The 23,294-nt window shown below is 35.2% G+C and overlaps 1 pseudogene; it reads left to right on the forward strand.

Moving 5' to 3' along the window:
- The first annotated feature begins 1,217 nt into the window (after positions 1–1,217).
- On the forward strand, positions 1,218–23,294 carry LOC113618583 (60S ribosomal protein L9 pseudogene; annotated as a pseudogene).

Raw genomic sequence — 23,294 nt, forward strand, 5'->3', positions numbered from 1 at the left:
AAAATATCTGCAAATGATATGACCAACAAGGGGCTAATATCCAAAATATATAAACAGCTCATACAATTGAATCTCAAAAAAAAAAAAAAACCCAAACAACCCAGTTAAGAAATGGGCAATTCTAAGCTTATAGTCTACTTGCTTAATAACACAGAAGGAGTGCTTCTTAAACATTGCAGCAAAAGCCCAGGAACGGATTCGTTGGCACATTCTGCCCATCTGTGAATTGATCACAGTCAAGTTCACTGACTGATTCTTGGTTTCCCTGTTGGGTAAACTCATACACCCGAGACAGCTAGGATCAACTCATCTCAGACTACACAGACTAAAAAAGAAAACAGTTGATTTTCCAGAGGAAAACTGAAATGTTATCTAAAAAAATAAAACAGAAGAAATGTTGACAGAGCAAAAAGGAAATAGGTTGGCATGGCAGGTAGTTATCTCACTCTACTGCTCACTTTTTATGTTAAGTGTACACTAATTACATATAAATATAAATCTTGGGTCCAGTTTAAAATTTAGGAGTAAGCTAAATGGATGATATTGGCTTAGCTTTTCTAAGGTGGAATATTTCCAAGAAATGCCAAGATCACATATTTTCTCTGTGGTTCCCAAGACTGCTTAGCACAAAATTCTTTGGGTTTAAGGTAACTTGATTTTATTTGCAAAGGCAGGTATAATTTCACTGTATGAATATTGTTGAAGGTTAAATTTGTCCTTTAAATATTATGCCTATTGAAATAAAATGACACCATTGCATTTTTATATTCTGAAAAGATGACTTGAATATTTTTAAGACGTATTATATACTACACAGTACAAAACATGAATGATTCAACAACAAAATATGTCTCCCTTTCACCTCTCTTCCTAAGTCATAGATTTCAGTTCATGGATGGAACTAGTATTTTCATGGGTATATGTGTATGTACTTGTTAAAACATAAATAATACTGTCTTATATGGACTGGTAAATCTTAGAATGGCTAGTATAGTGGGTAGTTGCCATCGAGATTGGAATGTAAGTTAGTAGCTGATGAAAAAAGAACATTGTATAGTAGGTGATGGTGTAGAGAATTTGTTCTCAGAGAAACTAAATCTTTTTGAACAGAAAATTAAGACGATATCTACAGTTAATATGTCAACCATGTATAAACTGAAATGGAGAGGGATAGATTTTGAGTTGGTGGGAACAGTGAGGAGAAAAGTGCTATAGACATGGAGGTATGTAATGAAGAGTATGAGAAAATTAGAGAGATACTTTAGATGTAAAAATCAATAGGACTTGTCAACCAATTTGACAGGAGAGAAAGGAGTTAAAACAAGTCTAAGGTTTTGACTACAGTACTTGGGGCGGGGGGTTAGTGTTACCATCAATGAAAACAGGAAACATGGCCAAAGATTTGGCTAAGAGTAAATCCTCCAAGAAAACTCAATATTGGGAACAATCAGACCAAAGAAATATGAGAAACCAAGAGTACCTATTAATAGCTCAGAGAACACCAAGAAAGAAAACCAAGGAATAACTGTTGGTTTTGGAGACAGAATATGATTAAGGGCCTTTGAGAAACCCCTTCTGGTGTCGCAGTGAGGATGAGAGTCAAATATGAAAGGATATGAGGTGTTTTGCTCTAGTGTTTGGTATCAGTGTTCATTCATTCTTGCCAGTCTTATTCCTTGGCATTATAGTCAGTGCCTCCTTTCCTTTTCACCACTCTCCACATCCAATCCATAAACACTTTATATTGATTTTACTCACTAAATGTCTCAAATCTGCCTACCACTCTCCTTTCCCATAACACTTTGTCCATGTCAGTTCCACCAGTGTCTCTCTGCTTAACCACTGCAGTAACATCATTGAATCCATTCTCTGCATAGCAGCTAAAGTGATCCTTCAAAGCACAGTTATTTGATCTTGACACTACATCATTAAATATTCTTTAATATCATCCTATCTTTCTTAAGATAAAGACCAAACTCTTTGATATTGCTCCCTTAGCCGTGAATGACTGGGTGTGATATATCTCCCCAGGCTCATTTAGCATTACTCTTCTTTAAACATTACAATTCCTGGGGCTTCCCTAGTGGCACAGTGGTTAAGAATCTGCCTGCTAATGCAGGGGACACGGGTTCGAGCCCTGGTCTGGGAGGATCCCACATGCCGCAGAGCAACTAGGCCCATGAGCCACAACTACTGAGCCTGCGCGTTTGGAGCCTGTGCTCCACAGCAAGAGAGGCCGCAATAGTGAGAGGCCAGCGCACCATGATGAAGAGTAGCCCCCGGTTGCCACAACTAGAGAAAGCCCTCGCACAGAAACAAAGACCCAACACAGCAAAAATAAATAAAATAAATTAATAAACTCCTACCCCCCCAAAAGTCCAGCTTCTTTAAAAAAACAAACAAACAAACAAACATTACAATTCCCGTTTCCTTTGAGTTTTTCAAATATAGTAGTCAGTTATCTACTGGACTGAAATACCTATTGGGCAGAAAGATTTATCAATTTCACTTTTTCCTTTTTTCCTCCCTCAACACATGGAGCATAGTAAGGTAGTAGGTTTTCAATGAATGCTTGTGGAGAACATACAGGTGACATGGTTCATCACCTCTTATGATGGAGATAGAGTCCAATATCATAGAATATGAGTTTTAGAAAACATTCAAGATCAGTAAGACCTACTTTCAAAGTGTCTTTTATGAGCAGAAAGAAGTCTTTTTGGATAATGCAAATGAACAGGAAAACTGCTGAGTTTAGATATTTAAATCACAGAGCTGCTTGTTCAGGAGCATGATTGAAATCATTATCTGAAGATATTTACTCTCTCATGGAGATTAACTAGTGAAAGCATTTAGTATCTCATATTACCTCTTGACCTGCAATGTTTATATTTAAATTTCCACATTAGTTCTGTTTATAATTTCTAGGGCAAACACTAGTCTCATCAATCTGCATGGAATTTGGTATTATTGTGTACATAAATGTACATTGCCATTGGAATAATTTTAAATGCTTGTTAATATTCCTGAAAACTTTAATAACTGTAGATTTCAAATTAACACAAAAATATTGACTTGCTAGTAATCTAATTTATGTTAATTGCTTAATATTTTTTATATTTTTAATAACAAAACATTTTCCTTGTGTCGGTTATTTGTTAGTTGGCCTTCTTCAACTTTTCTGCCTGTTCATGCTCCCCTCTGCTATGTTTGTGGGTTCCTGGTCCACTGCAGCACCAATGGGATTGGTACATAGACTTTTACCTTTCTGCAAAGAAGACTTGATTATATTTCTCTAACATTGCATATTTCAGTGAATAGCACCTCTATCCTCTTGGTTGGGTGAGCCAGAATCCTCCCTTTCCTTAATCCCCACATGCAGTCTGCCAGCTCCAACAGTCTCAAGAGCATGGTGCTTGTGGGCACTGGGTAACACAATTTTCCCTTTCGCTTCTCCTGACGTAGGGGTAGTAAGTAGTTTCCTGAGTTATTAATGTTAATGTCTGAGTAGTCTTTTTTTTTACACATTTTATTTGTTTCCTGGCTTTTTCAATACTTTAATGCTATATTAAATTCCCTGGTTAAATGGGTGTAGCAGGATAGACTATGATGGTTATTCTGCACTGTATCCTCTCTGGTATGTATACTGCAGGGAACTAGAAGCAAGATTAAACAGGCCTCGCTGACAGTAGTAGGTTTCTGGTTAAATTCTTCAAACGGGAAGATCAGACATGTTATTAAAACAGGGAAGAAAGGGAGAACCACTTTTTATTTGCTCCTGGTAGAGTCTCAGGAAACAGTAACTGAGATAGGCAAGTACAGGTACCTGGCTATCTGCTTGGGCAGCAGTAGTATGAGAAATCATGACCTTGGTCACTCCAGCAGCCTCAGCAGCTTGACACAGATAGTCACTGAGCACACAGCAGCAGTGAGCGCTCTCTCAGTCTCAGTGGCAGGGTATTCGAGGTTCTGGTTCTGTCCGGAGCAGCAACATGGATGGGCTTCTGCAGGCTTCCGTAGTGCCAGTGGTTGTTTAGCGTTTCGGCTTCCGTTGTAGCAGCCATGGTGGTGGTTCCTTAGGCAGACCCAGCAGCATAGCAGTCCTGGACTCTCAGTTACATTAATTTTCTTTTTCTTTTTCTAGTCTAGGTAGTTTATGTCACCTTCCTTCATTTGCTGTTCTCTGAGTATCCTAGTTTCCTTTTATTTCTTTCTAAGGCTTTACATTACTTTTGTATCTAATTCCCTATATTAAATGCTCTTTGTATGAAATAACTACAATGGTTTCTGTTTTCTTTTTTTAAATTGGATTCTAACCAGACACTTTTTTTCCACATTTAAATCATGCCATATATACTTCTTTATGTCAAGCTTCCATTTTTATGATTGCAAAGATAATCGTGTTGATGAATGTATCATTAGTTCTTTATATTATGGTATAGTAACATTGCATTGTATTATATAAATTACAGTGTATTACATTGTATGAATAAACCCCAATTTATTTATTCATTCTAACTCTTAGATTGTTGCCAGTTTCTAGATACTATGAAAATTTTGCTATGAATATGTCTTTCAGTGTATATATGCATGATGTATGTTATATCTATACATATATATTTCATTTGGATATTCAGCTAAAATTGAAATACTGGGTCATGGATATTTTTTATGTTACTCTTTGGCATATATTACAAATAGTTTTCATAGTGGATGTACCAATTTATATTTTCACTAAAAGTGTATGAGAGTTCCAGCTCTTTCATATTCTTCCCAACACTTGGTATTCTGTTATCTACATCTATTGCCTTAAAACAAAAACAACATTAATTTTCCTTAGAAATTAGCCATTTAGGTAAGGCTAGGTGGGATAAATTGTCTTTGCTCCACTCGACATTACCTGGGCCAACTTGAATGCTGATGACTGGAATCATCTGAAGTTTCACTGATTTATATGTTTGGTGACTGATGCCAGGATCCCATCGGCTAGAACCCCAACTGGAAATATGACAGAAACACATATATTGGGAATTGGTATGTGGCTATGTGGCTTCCCCACAGCATGATGCATGGATTTCTGGGGAAAGTACCTAGAGAAATAGAGATAGAGAGGATAGAGATAGAAATGAGAGAGAGAGAAACCAGCAAAACTGTATCAACTATTATGACCTAGGCTCAGATCTCCAACAGTGTCAATTTCACTGTGTATTATTTATCAGAAATGAATTACTGAATGTAGAGATTATAACATCCATACTTATAAGAATACATTTTAAATACTTTTACCTCTTCTATGATAGTTATAAATATCTCTAGCAATTTCTTTTCCTTCATACCTTTCTGCTTTGGTTTTGTTGTTTTCATGCATTTCATTCCCACATATATTTGAAATCATTATTACTGCTTTAAACAGTCCATATTTATTTAGATTTATATGGAAATGTATCCTTTTGGGTAGCCTTTGTTTATTTGTATAATACCTTTATCTAGAATTGTATTTCTTCTCCCTGAAGAATTGTTCTGAGGTTTTTTCCTCTCATGAGTTTCATCTATACAAATTTGTTTTTTTAATGGAAAAAGTTTTTATTTTAAAACTTTTTATTTCATTCATTTCAAAAGGATATTTTTACTGAATACAGATCTAGGTTGACAGTTCTTTACTTTCTGTCCTTTAAAGCTGTCATTCTATAGTCTTTTGGCTTTCAGTGTTTTCTTTAAAAATCCAGCTGTCCATCTCACTGTTAGCCCTTTGACAATAATCCCTTCCTTCTTGATTTTGCCTCTCTCATTTTTCTCCTTGTCACTGGTGTATAGCAGTTTTACCGTGATGTATGTACCTGAGTGTAATTTTTTTGTTACAAAAAAATTACAAAACTAATCATGTTTGGAATTCAAAGAGCTTGTGTTATGTGTGACACGATATGACTTATCAATTTGGCCAGTACTTACAATTTTGACCAATACCTACTTTAATATTTATTCTGCCTCATATTCTCTCTTACCATTTTTATACTCCAATTATTAATATATTTATATTTCTTTTTTAAAATTTTCATCTTATTTTTAATTTTCAAAAGAATTTTTATTATGCCCCATGTATCTCACTTTTTTTCTGTATTTTCCATTCTTTTTATTCATGTGTTTGCTTCAATCTAGATACTTTTCTACTCACCTACTCACCACTTTTTCAGTTATCTAATTCTGTCTTCTGCTGTGTCTGGTCTACTCTTCTTCTTTGCTGGACTTTAAACTTCTACTTTTGTCTCATTAACACTGTAATATTTTCAGAAACTCATTTTATCCTCATAGCAGCTATCTTTTAAATATTTACTCAGTGCAGGTACAGTTGAGGAATCCCCAAATGCCTTGAGGGAGACCGTGTAAAATAATGGACCCTCATCTTTATTGTCTCCTTACCTCCAAGAGGATCTTAGCTCCTGCCTTCCTTCTTGCTTCATTGGAGCTTCAAACTCCAAATTTGACTTCCTTACTGAGTAAGACTCCTGCACCCTCCAAGCCACAACTTTCTGTTTGCCCTCTATGCCCTGCAATGCAAATTAGAAAAAAAAAATGCCCTGAGGAAAAATCAGTGGTGAACATAGAGCTCTCTTCAATACATTTTTTCTTTTTTTCCTCTAAGACCTTTGTCTCTCAAATCCTGAGCATCTTAGTTGCTCTTCTGTGCTTTGAAAGGATATATTTTTTTTTTTTTTTTTGTATTTTTCAAAGTTTACCTTTGCTTTTGATGGGAAGGTTAGTCTGATACAAGCTATCCCATCTTGGCTGATAGAGCCAGTCTGATATATTATTTATTACATGAATAGTGAATAGACATTCAGTTCACTTACCAAATGGTTTAATGATTATTATTGAAACATCTGTTTTAACACCTCCTACATGCCAAGCACTTGGGATGTAGCATTGAATAAAGTGCATATAATGGCTTTTCTCAGGGAACTTAGTATCTAATGAAGAATATAGAGAAGTTTTAAAAAGTATTGTGTTACAAGTGTGTTAAGAGCAAAGATTCATTGCGCTGTAAGAATATATATGAGGAGCACTTACTGGGACTTGTGAATTCAGGGAAGAATTAATAAAAGAAAGGACATTTAAGTATAATCCTGAAGACTGAATAGGAGTTAGGTGGGGAATAGGGGGATTTGGAAGAAAAGGGAAAGAGAAATTTTAGCAATGAAAAAAATTATTAAATATCATAGAAGAAAGGATTGACCTTTAAAAGACCTAAAGAGAAAAATATGACAAAAGAATGACAATAGATGAGGTTAAAGAGGAAAAAGGTAACAATAGTTCATAAGAAGCCTATAAGTTCTGTTAAGAAAGCTGACCTTTATCCTAAGATCAAACCAATTCATTTAGGAGTATAAAATGAGCAATAGTATAAATTTTGCATTTAAAAATAATCATGCTGGTTTCACTATTAACAGTATATTGAAAGAGGTAAGATTAGAGGTAGAAGACAAGATAGAAGCTTGTAAGAATAACACAGATGAGTGAAAACATTGGAATGAAATATTCATTTTACACAAAATATACAAAATAGTTTATTTTTATTGCAAAGTATTTGAACAAGCCAGGCGTGTATGAATATACAGATTGTGAGTCTAACTGTTCTGAACCTAACTCCCTGAAATTTACTATAACTATTATCAACAGCTTGGTGAATACCATGCAATAATTTTTTAAAACATATGTGTATTCATACACAAAAGACTATATTGCAATTTTATTTTTCCCAGGGAGATAACCATTTATGAAATAGGAACTCTTTATATCCACTGTTGCTAGAAATGTGAGAATGCAAAAAAGCAAAACTGCTTAAAAAATAATGGTTTAGAGACTAACATGAGGGGATGAATAAGGAGCCTTGGGAGGAAAGCGTGTGTGTGTGTGTGTGTGTGTGTGTGTGTGTGTGTGTGTGTGTGTGTGTGAGAGAGAGAGAGAGAGAGAGAGAGAGCGTGAGAGAGAGAGAGCGTGAGAGAGAGAGAGAGAGAAAGGGAGGAAATATGAGGGAAAGAGAGAGAGAGCTGGATTGAAGATGAGGATGAGGGAGAGAAGACAAATGACAAGAGAATTTGGCAAGAGAACAGAAATGTCCCATGAGGGTTATTAAATTATTTTTCTGTGCTCCACATAATGTTTTCCCTTCTTTTTCTCTACAGTATCTTGAGTAAAAAGTTATCTGAAGCTTTATGAAATAAATATGATTTGGAGGGGAATGGTAAAACTTTTGGATCTTGTCTCAACCTTGACTGAGACAGAAACTGATTATGCAAAAAAAAATCCCTCATATAGATAATATCTAGCTATTTATTCTATTCTACACATGTATCTATACACAAAATCTATAATTTATGCATACAAATATATGCAAGCACATGTGTATAAGTATATGTATAATTATATGAATATATAACGTATTCACATTATACATATAGTTGTGCAATTTGCGTTTTTCACCATACATGACAGCCATCTATGTCCCTATATATATCAATTTACGGAGTTTTTCAAAAGAGCTTTTACGATTACGTAGCATTATCATAATTAATTTAGCCAACTGCCTTTTGTTGACTATTTAGGTTTTCTATTAAAATAATCTCTGATCAGTTCTCTCAAAAAATACTGTTGGAGGAAAATCTTTTTTGCATATTCATATTAAATTGTAAATATTACATCTGTGGTGATCATATGATATTGGCATGTTTGCTTGAAAATTTTTTATGTGCTATGTATTTGAAACTTAGAAAAATTTTACCTATTTGTTTTCCCAGCAGAGGCGTTTGAGAGTGCCAAGCCTCTTCCAGTCTGAACATTATGCTTTTGGTAAAAAAAAAATGCCACACCCATGAAAACATTTCCTTCTGGAGGCAGTAAAGTTGCTTCAAAGGCAATTTCTACTGCCTGCTTCCCTTTCTAGTTGCTGCATCTTTTTCTCAGCTGGAATATTTTGTTAAGACTTCTCTTTAGCAATCTTATTCCTGGTTTAGTTTTTATAATTCTTACCTAGCTGGTGTGATAAGACATTCTACTATAGGCTTTTCATGCTCCTGATTCTCTGTTCACTTAACATTTTAGTTTTTATTTGTTTACCCAATTCCAACACCTTCCTTGCTAACCAAGGAGACTATCGCTTTCCCGTAATGACTTGGATTCACATCTTGACTAAAACCACTTTATCATTCTGATAAAATTCCTCTCAAGAGTGAACTTACTTTATTGGAATAACATTTCAGAATTAGTCTATGAATTTTACATTTTCAAGCATACTCAATAAAACTCACTCACTATCAAAAGATAAAGAAGTGAATTGTAATTACAAAAGTAACATCATTTCTCTAAACTGCTAGTAATAAAGTATTTATGTGAATCATGTATCAAGCTGGCAAATTACTATTATTAAATATTTAAGACTTGAACATCTAAAACATAATTTTCTTACTATAAGTGTGAGGATTTGCAAATATTTAGCTTAAGTATTCAACTTTTAATCTAAAAAATTCCCTATTTTTAAGCTAATTTAAAATTTGGCCCTTAACGACTGTATTAGGTAGTGGTTTGTACTCATCTTTTTTTTTTTTTTGTGGTACGCGGGCCTCTCACTGCTGTGGCCTCTCCCGTCGTGGGGCACAGGCTCCGGACGCGCAGGCTCAGCGGCCATGGCTCACGGGCCCAGCCGCTTCGTGGCATGTGGTATCCTCCCGGACCGGGGCACGAACCCATGTCCCCTGCATCGGCAGGCGGACTCTCAACCACTGCGCCACCAGGGAAGCCGTGTACTCATTATTAAACAGAGATAACTTATAGGGAATGTGTCCATTATTGGAATTTTTTGTGTTTGACATTATATATTTGGTAATTTATTATTTTCAGAGCCAGTATATTATAAAGCCCTTTTATTAAAAAATGCATTGCCTTAATTAAAATAATTTATTAATTTATGAAACACTAAGAGAATTTGTCAAAAAGTAATTAAGTTGTAGTAAGAACACGTAGTGGTTTCTACTGGGAAGTCATTGGTTGTTGGGAAATGGGGATCTCTTGACCTTACAACTCATTTTTCTTTAGCATAGCCTCATAGTCTTCTGAAAGAAATGATATGGAACATATGAGGATGTAAGTCAAAACCTCATTTGAATCAGTATTAAATATTAAAAGCTTATTGATGCTTTCAAAAAATTATGACTGAATATTATATCAGAATTAATTTATACATGGATGCAAATAAGCTTAATAACAATGTAGTTTAAACGTTTGAATTCTTTCATAGTCAACATTGAAATATATTGACTATGCTAATCAGGACATTAGAAATTTTATATTATAAGATTTACCATACAGAATTTTTACTATTGATGAGAAATGAATGCCTACCTGCAATCTCTCTTGTTCACTACTGTGTCTAGAGTACCTCACAGAATATTTTAGTCACAGCAGGTATTTAATTATAAATGGGTACAATGAGGTGGTATGAAAGAGTGAATCACTTAGAGAGTTAGCCTAGACAACTACCCAGCATCTGCCTTTAAGTAATGATTTTTTTAACCCCCATAATAATGCTTAGTAGTTATTGTTCTATTTTTCAAGAGAAAAAAAATATGAGTAGTATTTGCAAGTTATAATTTATCAGATTCTCACTTAAGTAAAAATAATAGCTCTACTAGCATAGATGTGGTTAGCTGAAGGTGTAGCTAATGCATATTGCATGATTACTATGTGCTAGGGACTGTTCTAAGTTTTTACAATAAATCTTCATATGACCTCTAAGATAGATACTATGAGTCCCTCCAATTTATAATTTTATGAGTTGATATTTTACATACTCTATCTATATATGCTATCATATGAAGTACACTTTTTGGAAAGAATGGCGACTTTTCTGTTAAGATTATATGCAACTGTTGTATAAAAGCAGTCCAAACCATGCATTGGATAACGAAAAAAAAAGAAAACAAAGTATTTGAGATATAATCATTTGTTAACAACTGGGTAACATTGTTCCAGACTTATCTCTATGAAAATATAAAAGCATATAAATAGAAATAATTTTAAAACCTGGGATTTCATTATTCCTGATTCTATATAAACCATTAAGTAAATGTACTTACAAAAAGAAAATAAGATGAAACTGAGGGAATTGCTTAATTTCTGATAAATATTTCTCTATAATAAATGACATGAGTATCTAAAGAAATTTCTCAACTTGTAAAAGAATATTATGAAGACACTTAAGGTTATGAATTCATTATTGTGTTTCTCTTAATATTTCAGTTTTAGTCTGTATTGAATTCTTGACAAAAATTATAAGGACATTATCTCACTTATTTCTTTCTCCTCCTTCTCTATAGTATATTGTTTCATTATACTTTTATTTTTATATTGTCAAGGTACCTACTGCTTATTTACAGTTATGAAACCTTAATTCTCTCCTTTATTGAGTATTAGCTTTATAGTTCTGAAATCTGTTCATCACATATCTCCATTCTAGGATTCTTCAGTTTGATTAATCTTTTAGCTTACCATCAAATATAATTTTCATATATGCTATATTCCCAGTGTCAGGCTTGCTAAAGAATGCCTGTTTGTTACTGTATTTTTGAAAGACAAATTGCCTATACATAAAGGATGTGCCACCATCCTTTCAAATTTTTTTAGATATTTCTCTACTATATTCTAAAGTTGAGTATTATTATGGAAGAGGCTAAAGAAAACATATAAAAACATATTTGTATATAATTTACTTTATCTTTTAAGTATTCAATTTCAACTCTAGTTTCAAAAATGTTCTTCAATTATATTTTTAAATTATTTTGGCCCATTTATTCTACCTTTCTATATTTTTCTCCAGAGTCACACTTTATGTACTTTTTCTTGTAAATAAAATATATCTATGTAATATTTTCTCATAAATGTATACTTTTATATGATATAGAGTTAGATAATATTGTATAAATATTAAATATAATAAATTAGGTGAAAGTTTGTAGGTGGACTTGAATACTTGGCTAATGTCAGTGTTCCTACATGAATAGATTAGTGTTGGTTGGGTAAAACATCTTTTGCTTTATACAGAATAATGTATAGGATCTTAATGGCATAAGCCAAGTTGAGGGCCATGTTGTTTCTTGTATTTTGTCATGTTTTATTGTGTGGTTTCTTTTTTTTATAAAAGCATATCTTTTAAAAATGCTGATAAAGCTCTGGGTTAGTCCATTTTAGCCACTAACTTTTCCAAAGCTTTCTTTCTATTCAGTATGATTTGAAAGTTAGAAGAAAATCTTAGAACTTTGTGCCATCTTGGTGATCCATGCTTATTTTAGGACTATTTCTATGGGATAAATCTCTTCTCTTCCATCTTTTGCTTCCAGTGATCTAAACAATGAATTATTTTATGGCATTTTAGTTAAGGGATGTTTGTTTTCTCATTCTTTTGCCATAAATCTTTGCAGTATCTTTATTATCTGGTAATCTCTAGCAAATTCCTATTTTAGTAGCATTTCCAGTCTCTCTGTATCTCAATTTATAAGAGATAAAACTCTCTAGAGCTGCTCTGATGATTTCTGTTCTTCTTATAACTGAATGTTAAACTTCAATTCTGTGAACTAAGAATCCTAAAATATTTTCTTTTCTTTTTTGGGGAGGGAGGGTTGGTTTTTATTGCTTACAACTAAATGACCACTTACAAATAAGAGAATAAAATGATTCTCCCTACCCTGATCCTTGGCCAAAAAAAAATTTGGATGTTTACAGAGTTATGCTCAGCATGAATTATCTGTCTTGAAATATTTGTGATCATTTTATAAACCTTCTAACCTTCATCTCTACTGTTACTTAATGTGTTCTCAGAATGAAACATTTTCTCGTATTAATTTTTTTTAGTAAAAAATACTGTTACTAGTTAGGAAAAGAATGAAATAGAGATGAAATGAAAATGAAATATGTGGTAAAACATAGCAGTATTAAAGTAAACGTTTTTCAGCATATCTTGGGAAAGGCAAAGAAACCCTCTTCTTGTCTTTGAGAGGGTAGAACCCAGATTTGTATGAAGGGAAACCCAGAAGGGCAGATGGTGTCTTGTACCATCCTAATAGGCTATAGGAGGAAGTCATAGACATAGTGTCAGGCTGAAACTAGTGCATCAGACAGAAGATTAGAGAAAGACCATCAGTTCCTATGAAACTAGGCTTACGGCTCTGCTCAGCCAAGATAATGCAGATATTTAAAATAGTTTGTGTTATATCTAACATCCAAATTACTTTTTCTCCAAAGGAAACAAATACCGAAAAAGTTTGTTAAAGCTTACTCTTTACTTTGTAGCAAAAGAAATTAGAGAAATTCACCTTTTAGGGCTCCAAAATTATGGAGCATTGAATGAATTTACTGTTCTCTACATTAGTTTCACATTTCACAATATGACTTACAATTTATTAGAAGTTAAATCTATACAGAAATACCAACCAAGGGTTCTTTCTGAGAATCCTCCAAAGTCTATATTTACATAACACTGACAATTACATTTTCTCTGACAACACTTCTAATCCTATCCTTTGACTTGGGGAAAAGAGAAAGTTACTGTATTGTTTGAACCTGGCAGTTTGTTCCAATGAGAATTTTGAAGGAAGCTTGGATGCCAAATGTGTTGTTTAGTTTTATGCTCGGCTATTAACTTCATTCCAAGTAAAAGATTTTTACAAAACTCTTAGTCATAGTAAAAAGGTCTGACAAAATATACCATCTGTGTCCTATCAATAACTAACCTAAAGACCTACAAGAGTGATAATAAGAATGATAGCTATGTAACAAAACATGCAAGAATTTCCTAATTCACTGTTTCATAAAAGGAAATCAGTTTAACAGTAGAAAATTCACAGCAGGAACCATGACCTGGCCACATGCAGATATATTTCTATTATGGGCTGAATTGTGTCCCTTATCCCCATCCCCTTCCCACACCCACCAAATTCTTATATTGAAATTCTAACCCTCAGTACCACAGAATGTAAGTATATTCAGCAATAGGGCCTTTTAAGTGGTAATTAAATTAAAAGAGGTTGTTTGGGTGATCTTAATTCATGTGATTATATGTGGCTATAGGACCTTCAAAGGTGATTAAGTTAAAATGAGACCAGTAGACTCCTAATCCAACATGATTGATATCCTTTATAAGAGGAGAAAGAGAACCAGGGATGCACACATATAGAGAAAGGCCATGTGAGGACACACCAAGAGGCCTGCCATCTGTAAGCCAAGAAAAGAGGTCTCAGGAGAAACCAAATCTGCTGACACCTTGATCTTGGACTTCAGTCTCCAAAACTGTGAGAAATAAATTTCTGTTGTTTAAGCCACCCAGTTTGTGGTATTTTGTCATGACAGCCCTAGCAAACTGACACAATTCCCATCTTCCCAAGATTTTCTCTTTCATGATAATATATTTTTTTATCCTCTTAGTATGAATTAGATCATTTTCACAGTACAATCAAACCACTATTTACAATGTAGCTAATTTTTCAAGCTGCTGACTGTCCAGTGTAGTATAGATATGCATACTACATTCATGCAGTGGCTTAACTATTTGCTGTGTTTCTTAAGAGCCCAGTCCTTAATTCTACAACATATACTTTGATTTTTGTGGTATGCTAAAACATCAAGTGTCTCCTGTTGAAGCTCTTTTATTAGCAGAGAAAAATCTAGCAAAAAAAGTTTTATTGAATTAAATTCATGATGCTTACACAGCCTGAGAACATACTCCCAAAGATTTCAATATTTCACTGGGTTGGTAGGCTAGAGTTTGCCAGTATGAACCTTTGACTGAATCATTGTTGTAAAACCTGAATTGACTAAAACCGTCAATTGAATACTGTATCCTCTTAGCTCAATTAAGTGAAATACATGTGTATAAAATAGAAATATGGCTAAATTCAGTCTTGTAGGATTTCCTTTTATTTATCTGCTTTTTTTTTTTTTTTTTTTTTTTTTTGCGGTACGCGGGCCTCTCACCGCTGTGGCCTCTCCCGTCGCGGAGCACAGGCTCCGGACGCGCAGGCTCAGCGGCCATGGCTCACAGGCGCAGCCGCTCCGCGGCATGTGGGATCTTCCCGGACCGGGGCACGAACCCGCGTCCCCTGCATTGGCAGGCGGACTCTCAACCACTGCGCCACCAGGGAAGCCCTATTTATCTGCTTTTACTAGGTTTTACTTGAGACTGTTGGTGACCACTGAAAAATTACAAGTAGTTTTCACTTCCAAAGTCTGATATTTTCTACTGAGAAAGTAATTAGCTATTGCTTTCATGTGAAAAATTGCTGGGCAAGATAGAAGCTCTGGTATTCATTTACTCTTTGAAATTAAGACTCTTAAATTCAAAGTTCTTGTGTCAGTTGTTTTGACTGAATTCCAAATATGTTTGCATACATAGAGCTAGACATAATCAAGGGGGTACTATCCTGATTGCTGACTATCCTTTGTGGCAGTTCTGCCCATTATAGGGCTGGTCTACTCTTGTATGTATAAATTGGCTTGAATTGAACAGAGGTTGCCAACTTCTATAGTTTTTACTGTTTTTACAAACATAGACAAGAAGTCACCAGACCGGCATGTATAAAGGGAGAAGGAAATCAGTAATATTGAGTGTCTCACTTAAGTCAGGCAGTTGATATAAACCTTTCCTACAGCATTACATTAATCCTTTCCGTAAAAACCTTCTAAAGTAGATATTTGTATCCTCAAGTTAGAGAAGAAACTGAGGCTTAGGCTAAAAAAATTAACAACTGGCTATCTAATCCTATCTCAAGATCAATTCCTCTAAAACCATTTTAGACTAACTGAGTCATCTGTCTCACAAATAGTAACCCAATGTGCTTGCATTGCTTCTTGTGACATTTGAGGTCACGGTGAGCAGTTTTAACAGCAAGTGGCCATATCAAAGAAGAAATTCTTATATAATGAAGCATTTGGTCAGAAAAACAATATCAGATGGACCATGAGTCAGCACAGTTTTCTTCCCCCAGCACACACTCTGAATCCACTCAATTGGGTTCCTCTGTTAAAACTGTTTGTGTCCAGAGCAACGTTATTTCACAGTTTCTAAGTACAAACAGTTACATTTTGAGTTATGTAATGTTCTGTCTTCTGAAAGAGTTAACTGGACCTTAAAAATCTGCTTTAATACTTGAGGGAAATGCTTATGTTATGATCTGGGGTTTATAAAAAACAACAGTAATATTTATTTAGAACCCCTGTGTTAGGCACTATACTAAATGATTTCACATGTTAGGAGAGGCAGAATAGCTTAGGCTGTTTATTTGAGAAACAAATCCTGTGTGAGTGGATCATCATTAATATGTAAATTCACTGTATTATTGCTTTACTGGCGCATTCCTTTCTTATTTGTCCCTTTCACAACTCAAAAGAGAATCATTCAGGACTGAGTTGTTTGTCATTCCTTTTTGACTAGACAAAAAGCAAAGAAAGAAATAAAGGAAGGCATTTGCTTGTGCTAAGAAAGCCTCCTTTAGGAAGCTGAAAGAGGCTGTAATTAGTTCCAAAATACCATCTTATATCCACTGTGCATATATTTTTCACACAGGAAAATTGAACATTGGAGACCAAAGGACCTGGAATGTAAAATGATGCAGCTAAACTCCATTTAGAAATAGCTGTAATGCAATTCCCAGTTGTTGGATTGATTTGATCTTCTTATCTTGGGAAGAAATTGAACCCTGCAATATCACCAATATTTTCTAACTCCTCTCTGATTATTATTATAAACTGACAGTGATTCATTTTGAGTAATTATTCTGAAAAATGAATTAGATTAAAAAATAATCTTCTTGATTATAGAGGAGCCTAGTCCTTTTTTTTAAATTAGTCCCCTTTTTAGGATGACTGATGATGTCACATTTGACTAACAGTGGATTTCTTACTTGCTAACTATTTGACTTTGCTTTGAAAAAAACTGTATAAGTTAAAGGCCAAATTTTTAGTAAAACCCCAATTATGAGTAAAATTCTTCTGGAAGGAAGCAGCATATAATTAGCCAGGAAATCAGAATCAGGGGGCCTGAAATATATTCTTGGCTTAACCATCAGTTATCTTCATGAGCCCAGATGACCTCTCTGGGTCTGATTTCTCTGCATCTGTAAAATGAAGGAGTTCAAAGAGGTGCTCTCTAAGGTCCTTTCCTCTTCGACCATTCTGTTTTTATGTATTACATAATTCTATCTTATGTAAATTAATGGTCTGGTTTCCATGTAGGGCTCTAAAGTAACATTGGAGAGCGATTAATGGAAAGTGTACAGAAAGACTAGCTAATAGGGGAAATAATAGTTCCTTTATGTTTCATTGCGTATGGAAAGGTGATCTCAAGAGTAGTGCTTCTTAAATTTTAATTTGCATTCATATCACCCAGGGATCTTGTTAAAATGAAGACTTGGGTAGGATTGAGGAGAGGCCTGAGAATATGCATCATCACTAGCACCTTCCACAGTGGTGTCCTTGTGGCTGGTTCCAGAGCACATTGAGTAGCAAGGCTCTGACTGTAAATCTAAAGTGTATATAAGAATCTGAGGGGTAGTTAAAATTCAGATTCCAGGATTAGCTCTCCAGAAATTCGGAGATTGGGTTGGGGGTCACAAACTCTGAATTCTTCACAAGCATCCTGTGTGATACTGATGCCAGGGGTTCAGAAACCAAAACTAAAATACATTTAAGAATTACTATTATAGGATCATGGAAGGGATTTTATCTACCAGCCCTTCTTCTTTTTTTTTTTTTTTAGCATCTTTATTGGAGTATAATTGCTTTATATTGTTGTGTTAGTTTCTGCTGTGTAACAAAGTGAATCAGCTATACGTATACTCATATCCCCATATCTCTTCCCTCTTGCGTCTCCCTCCCTCCCACCCTCCCTATCCCACCCCTCCAGGCGGTCACAAAGCACTGAGCTGATATCCCTGTGCTATGCAGGAGCAGCCCTTTTAATTCTGTCCAGGTTCTCTTTTCAAACCCAGCCACTGACTAATTTATTGCTGCATTTGTTTTCAGAATAACTTTGTGAAACCAATTCTGTGGTTTGCTTTTATTAGTCTTTTCATTTCATGAATTATCTGTTGTCTAGTTAGAATGGCAGTTGGGTGTGTAGGGCTTTTGGTTTTTTGTCATTGTTTTTAGAAGTCGAAGTTTAGGGGACTTTCTACCTCTTAACAAGTATTTGTGAAGTCACTGTAAAAGTAGCATGCTGTAGTGGAGAGAAGACCATACTAGAAGTAAGAGAGCCCAAGCCCTGATGCCAGTACTGCTAAACATTGATTCATCTGTTTATTCATTCATTCATTCTGTGCTTTTCTCACACCTGAAATTGGGAGATCTTGGGTCTTACCAGTTAAGTTAGTCACTAAATTACTAGTTAAATTAGTTAGATATACTCAACAGCATGCTGATCTAATGGGAGTTGTCAACAATGAAAATAATGATTAGAGTTTAGAGGGGTAAGTACTATAATACACAGAATGCTTTAAAGTAGTCTCTGAAGTTCTTTGCTCCTAAGTAAAATATTAGACCTGTCTGTTTCGTTTGTGAGCATAATAGGAGAAAAATATGAGATTAGTATAACTAGAAATAGTATACATATGACCGTGTACATGTAGTTCAGTTGGGTAATACTGAAAGCATGTTAAATAAAGTCATTTTCATTTTGGAGGCTATATTAGTCAAGGTTCTCCAGAGAAACAGAGCCAATAGTAAATATAGATGTAGATAGAGATAAAAGGAGATTTATTATAGGAATTGGATCACATAGTTAAGGAGGCCAAGAGGTCCCAGGATGTGCTGTCTGCAAACAGGAGACCCAGGAAAGGCAGTGGTGGAATTCAGTCTGAGTCTGGAAGCCTTAGAATTAGGAGACCAATGGTGTAAGTGGTCTGAGTCAGAAAGTCTGAGAATCAGGAGGGCAAGAGAAGATGGATGTCTCAGATCAACCAGAGAGAGAGGAAGTTCACCCTTCTTCCACCTTTTTGCCCTGTATGGGCCTCCAATGGGATTGGCTGATGCCTTTCCACATTGGGGAGGGACATCTGCTTTGTTCAGTTCAATTCAAATGCTAACCTCTTCTAGAAACTCCCTCATTGAAACATCCAGAAATAATGTTTTACCAGCTATCAGTGCATCCCTTAGTTCAATCATATTGACACAAAAAATTAAGCATCACAGAGACAGAGGGAAGAAAGGGCATCAAAACGTTATGTAAAAAAATTAGAGATAAACCTTGGCATATTACATTTGAAGTTTTAAATAACTTCTACCATGTGATGCAGTAATTTCTCTTCGGTACATCTAGGTCAGGAACTCTCTCTTGCCCTACACATGTTCATTTACGTTGCTTCATTCAACAAATATTTATTTACTGGTCCCAAATCGTATACCAGAAACTGTTCTAGATTCTGGGGATAAAATAGAAAACCATTAAAACAAACTTATCCTCAAGTATATCCCAGTATTGTAGTGGGACGTATTCTGAGGAGGGAACAAATAAAAATTAAACTTTTTAGCATAGCAGCTGGTAATGGTGGAAAAAGAATAAAGCAGGAAAAGAGAATGGGGCATGTTGGGAGGAGGGTGATGGTAATTTCTTAGGGAGGAAAGGCTTCCTTGAAAGTGTGACGTTTGATCAGGGACCTAAAGAAGGTGGAAAGTGAGCTTCGTAGTTCCATGGGTTCTCAGACAGGACATAGAAAGGACAGATGCCGTCATGCATGTGGCAAGTTCAAGGACCAGCAGAAAGATCAATGTGGCTGGATCACAGGGAGCAAAATTGAGGAAACATTGTTTAGAAATTTGTATGCCATACTAAGAATTTTGGCTTTTCCTGTGAGTGAAATGGGGAGCATAAGCAGTTTTAAGTAGACGTATCATGTGCTTTGATTTTCATTTCAAAGGGATCACTGTGGCCCTTGTGTTGAGAATAGATATTAGGAAAGAAAGATGAGTCAGAGAGACAAACTAGAATAGGTGTTGGAAAACTACAGCCCATAGTTCACATCTGGCCAGCTTCCTGTTTTAGTAAATAGTTTTATTGGAACACAGCTACATTCATTAAATTGCATACTGTAGATGGCTGTTTTCACATTGTGGCAGAGGTAAGTAGCTACAACAGGACCTTATGGCCTGCAGTAACTAAAACACTCACTATCTGATCCTTGTGGGTAAAAGTGCACACCGCTGAACCAGAAGGTTATTATGGTAATCTGAGTGAGTGATAGTGATAGCTTGTATTAGGAAAGGAGTAATGGAAATAATGAAAAATGTTCAGACACTGCCTGCATTTTGAAGGTAGAAAGGAAAGAATGTGTTGACAGAGGAAAAGTATAAAAGGCAAAAAGAATAATCAAATCATGAATGACTTTTTTTTTTTTGGCCTGAGAAGTGGGAAAGACCAGAGTATTGATATACTGATTGATTTTAAGAAGATTGATTTTACTGATTTTTAGAAAAATTGTGGGAACGGCAGGTTTGGAGGTACGGATCATGAGTTTAGTCTTTGAAATTCTTACATCCAACAGGTATATCTTACTAGAAAGTTGTACATCTAAGTGTAGAGTTCAGAGGGGTCTGAGCTGGTGATATAAATTTGAAAGTTTTCAGCATAAAAAAAGTCATGGATGAGATCACAGGGCAGTGATGGTATAAAATCAAGAGGTTTTAAGAGTAGAACTGAGGCTCGAGTTTTTCCAGTGTTTGGAGGTCATGAGATACTGTAAACTCAGCAAAACTGAATGAGAAGGAGAAGCTATAAAAATTGGGAGAGAAAGAAGAGCACATGAAAACCTGGATGCTGAGTGAAGAGAGTATATTAAGGAGACCATCCTCAGCCTTATTAGTACTGCTGGTCTTTTAGATAAGATGAGGATGGAGCATTTATTATTGGCTTAAAATATGGAGGTAGTGATAACCTTGAGGGAAGTTTTGATGGCCTATGGGGTGAAATGCTAACTGGACAGGATTCAAGAGAATGGAAAGAAAGGAACTGAGGACAGCTTATAAAGAAAACTTTTAGTCGTTTTCCTCTGAAGGAGAGCAGATAAGGTAGAAAAAGGATGTGGTACTGAATTTTGTTTTCTGATTTTTTTTTTTAAGATGGGAGAAATAGCAGAATGCTTGTATGCCCTTGGAATAATTTAGTCAAGAGGGAAAGTTATAATGTCCAAGACAAAAATTCCTGGAGCAATGTGTTGGAGCAGGTGTACAAGTGGAAGAAATGTCCTTCAGTGAAAACACAGGCTGTTCATTCAAAGTAACAGAAGGGAAGACAGAATGTATAGGCACAGATACAAATAGGTGACTTGATCATAGCAGCTTGGAATGTTTTCTTCTGTTTGCTTCTTTTTCTCTTTTCTTTTTTTAGCGTAGGAAGCAAGATCAACAAACTGAGGGGGAAAATAGAGAAGAGATCTTGGAGGTATGAGAGGAGAGTGAAGGAGTAGAGGCTATCTAAACATCTTGTAAGAGAGGGTCAAGTGAATAGACTTGGGTGGGGGCATGTATAGCAGAGCTTCTGCAGAATACCAAGGACTGAGATTCAAAACAAATAAAAAGTTATGATAATAATGTAAAATGAAAAATATTCTAAACATCCAACAGAAGGATAATAGATAAATGATGGCTTAGAACTTTCAGTAAATGGACCCTTGTGCAACTATTAAAATAATTTTGTAATATGCTTAGTAACAGGGAAAAATCCCTTCAAACAGTGTTTGAGGAAAGCTCTTTATGTTCTAGACTGTTATTATGAGAATTTGACAAGTGGCATAGATAGTAAGACTCCAAAGACACATTCCTGGGACGTGATGCCATGGATTACACTTCAGGTCTATCTGATTTTAACTGATTACCACACAGCTTAAATTTACATTTTATTTTAAGTACCTACCTCACATGGTTAATTGAAGTTTAGCCTTTATTTTTTTTAACCTACAAATTAAAAAACAATAAACTATTACATAGATATGTATCCCCAATCTTCTTGAATAATTGTTTCAACAGATTGTTTCAATAATTGTTTCAACAGAAATATATAACTTTTAATGTAACTAATATCATTTATTTCTAACATTCCAAGTCATCACTCCGAACTGCATTTTTGTGAAAGCTATTTCTGTCATTCAACACATAACCCTAACCTTTGTCAACACTTTCATCAGCCAGCTCTTTGTCTTTTGTAGATTTAACTATTCTGACGAAGTCTTCATGTAAATCACCAGCGTCTTTAACATGCTAATTTATTCTTTGAAAATAGTATATACAGTGATAGAATTACGGGAGTTTCTTTGAATGCAAGATGCCTGTACAACTAAACAGAATAAATTTTAGACATAGGTGAATCAAGAAACAAAACCCAAATTTAGTGTGGGTCACTCCTCTGTGATGATTTCTTTAGCAAAAATGGTTTTAAGTTTCAGATTTTATTCTCAAAAGACTTTCAGGTTTTCTACACATATGTTACTCATGGTAACAAATGGCACTTAGATGATCTTACCTAGTCCTATGACCATAAATAATGTTTACCTCCATGCTGATGACTCCCAAATTTGTATCTTTTGTCCAGATGTCTTCTATAAGCTTCAGTCACATATATCAGCTGTCTTCCTGACATCGCCCCTAGGGTAATTCAAACATAATACATTCAAAACAGATCACTTACGATTTTTGCTACCTCTTCTGTGAGAACAAAGATGATTCTCATCAGACTGTTGACATTCCAGGAAATGTTGACATCACTCTGAAAGGACGCACAGTTATTTTCAAGGACCCCAGAGAAACTCTGTGGAGGAACTTCAGGCACATCAATGTAGAATTCAGTCTCCTTGGAGTGAAGAGACCCCAGCATTGACAAATAGTAGGGAAATAGAAAGGAAGTGGTTACTGTTCACACTATCTATAGTCATGCATAGAACATGATCAAGGGTGTCACACTGGGCTCCTGTTACAAGATGAGATTTGTGCCACTTGCCCATCAACCTCATTATGTAGAACGGGTCTCTTGTTGAAATTAGAAATTTCTTGGTTGAAAACTACATCTGCAGGGTTTGCATGAGACAAGGTATTCTTTGTTCACTATCTTGAGTCCAGAATGATGAGTTAATCTTGAAGGAAACGGCACTAAACATGTATCAAATTTAGCTATTTTGACTCAGCAAGCCAGAACAGTTATAAATGAGAATATCAGAAGATTTGGAGATGGTGTCTATGTTTCTGAAAAAGGAAAAGTCCAGCAGGCTGATGCATAA

Source organism: Aethalodelphis obliquidens, unplaced genomic scaffold (genome assembly GCF_003676395.1).
Source record: "Aethalodelphis obliquidens isolate GAN/ISIS:26980383/991018 unplaced genomic scaffold, ASM367639v1 scaffold5, whole genome shotgun sequence".
Classification (NCBI taxonomy): Eukaryota; Metazoa; Chordata; class Mammalia; order Artiodactyla; family Delphinidae; genus Aethalodelphis; species Aethalodelphis obliquidens.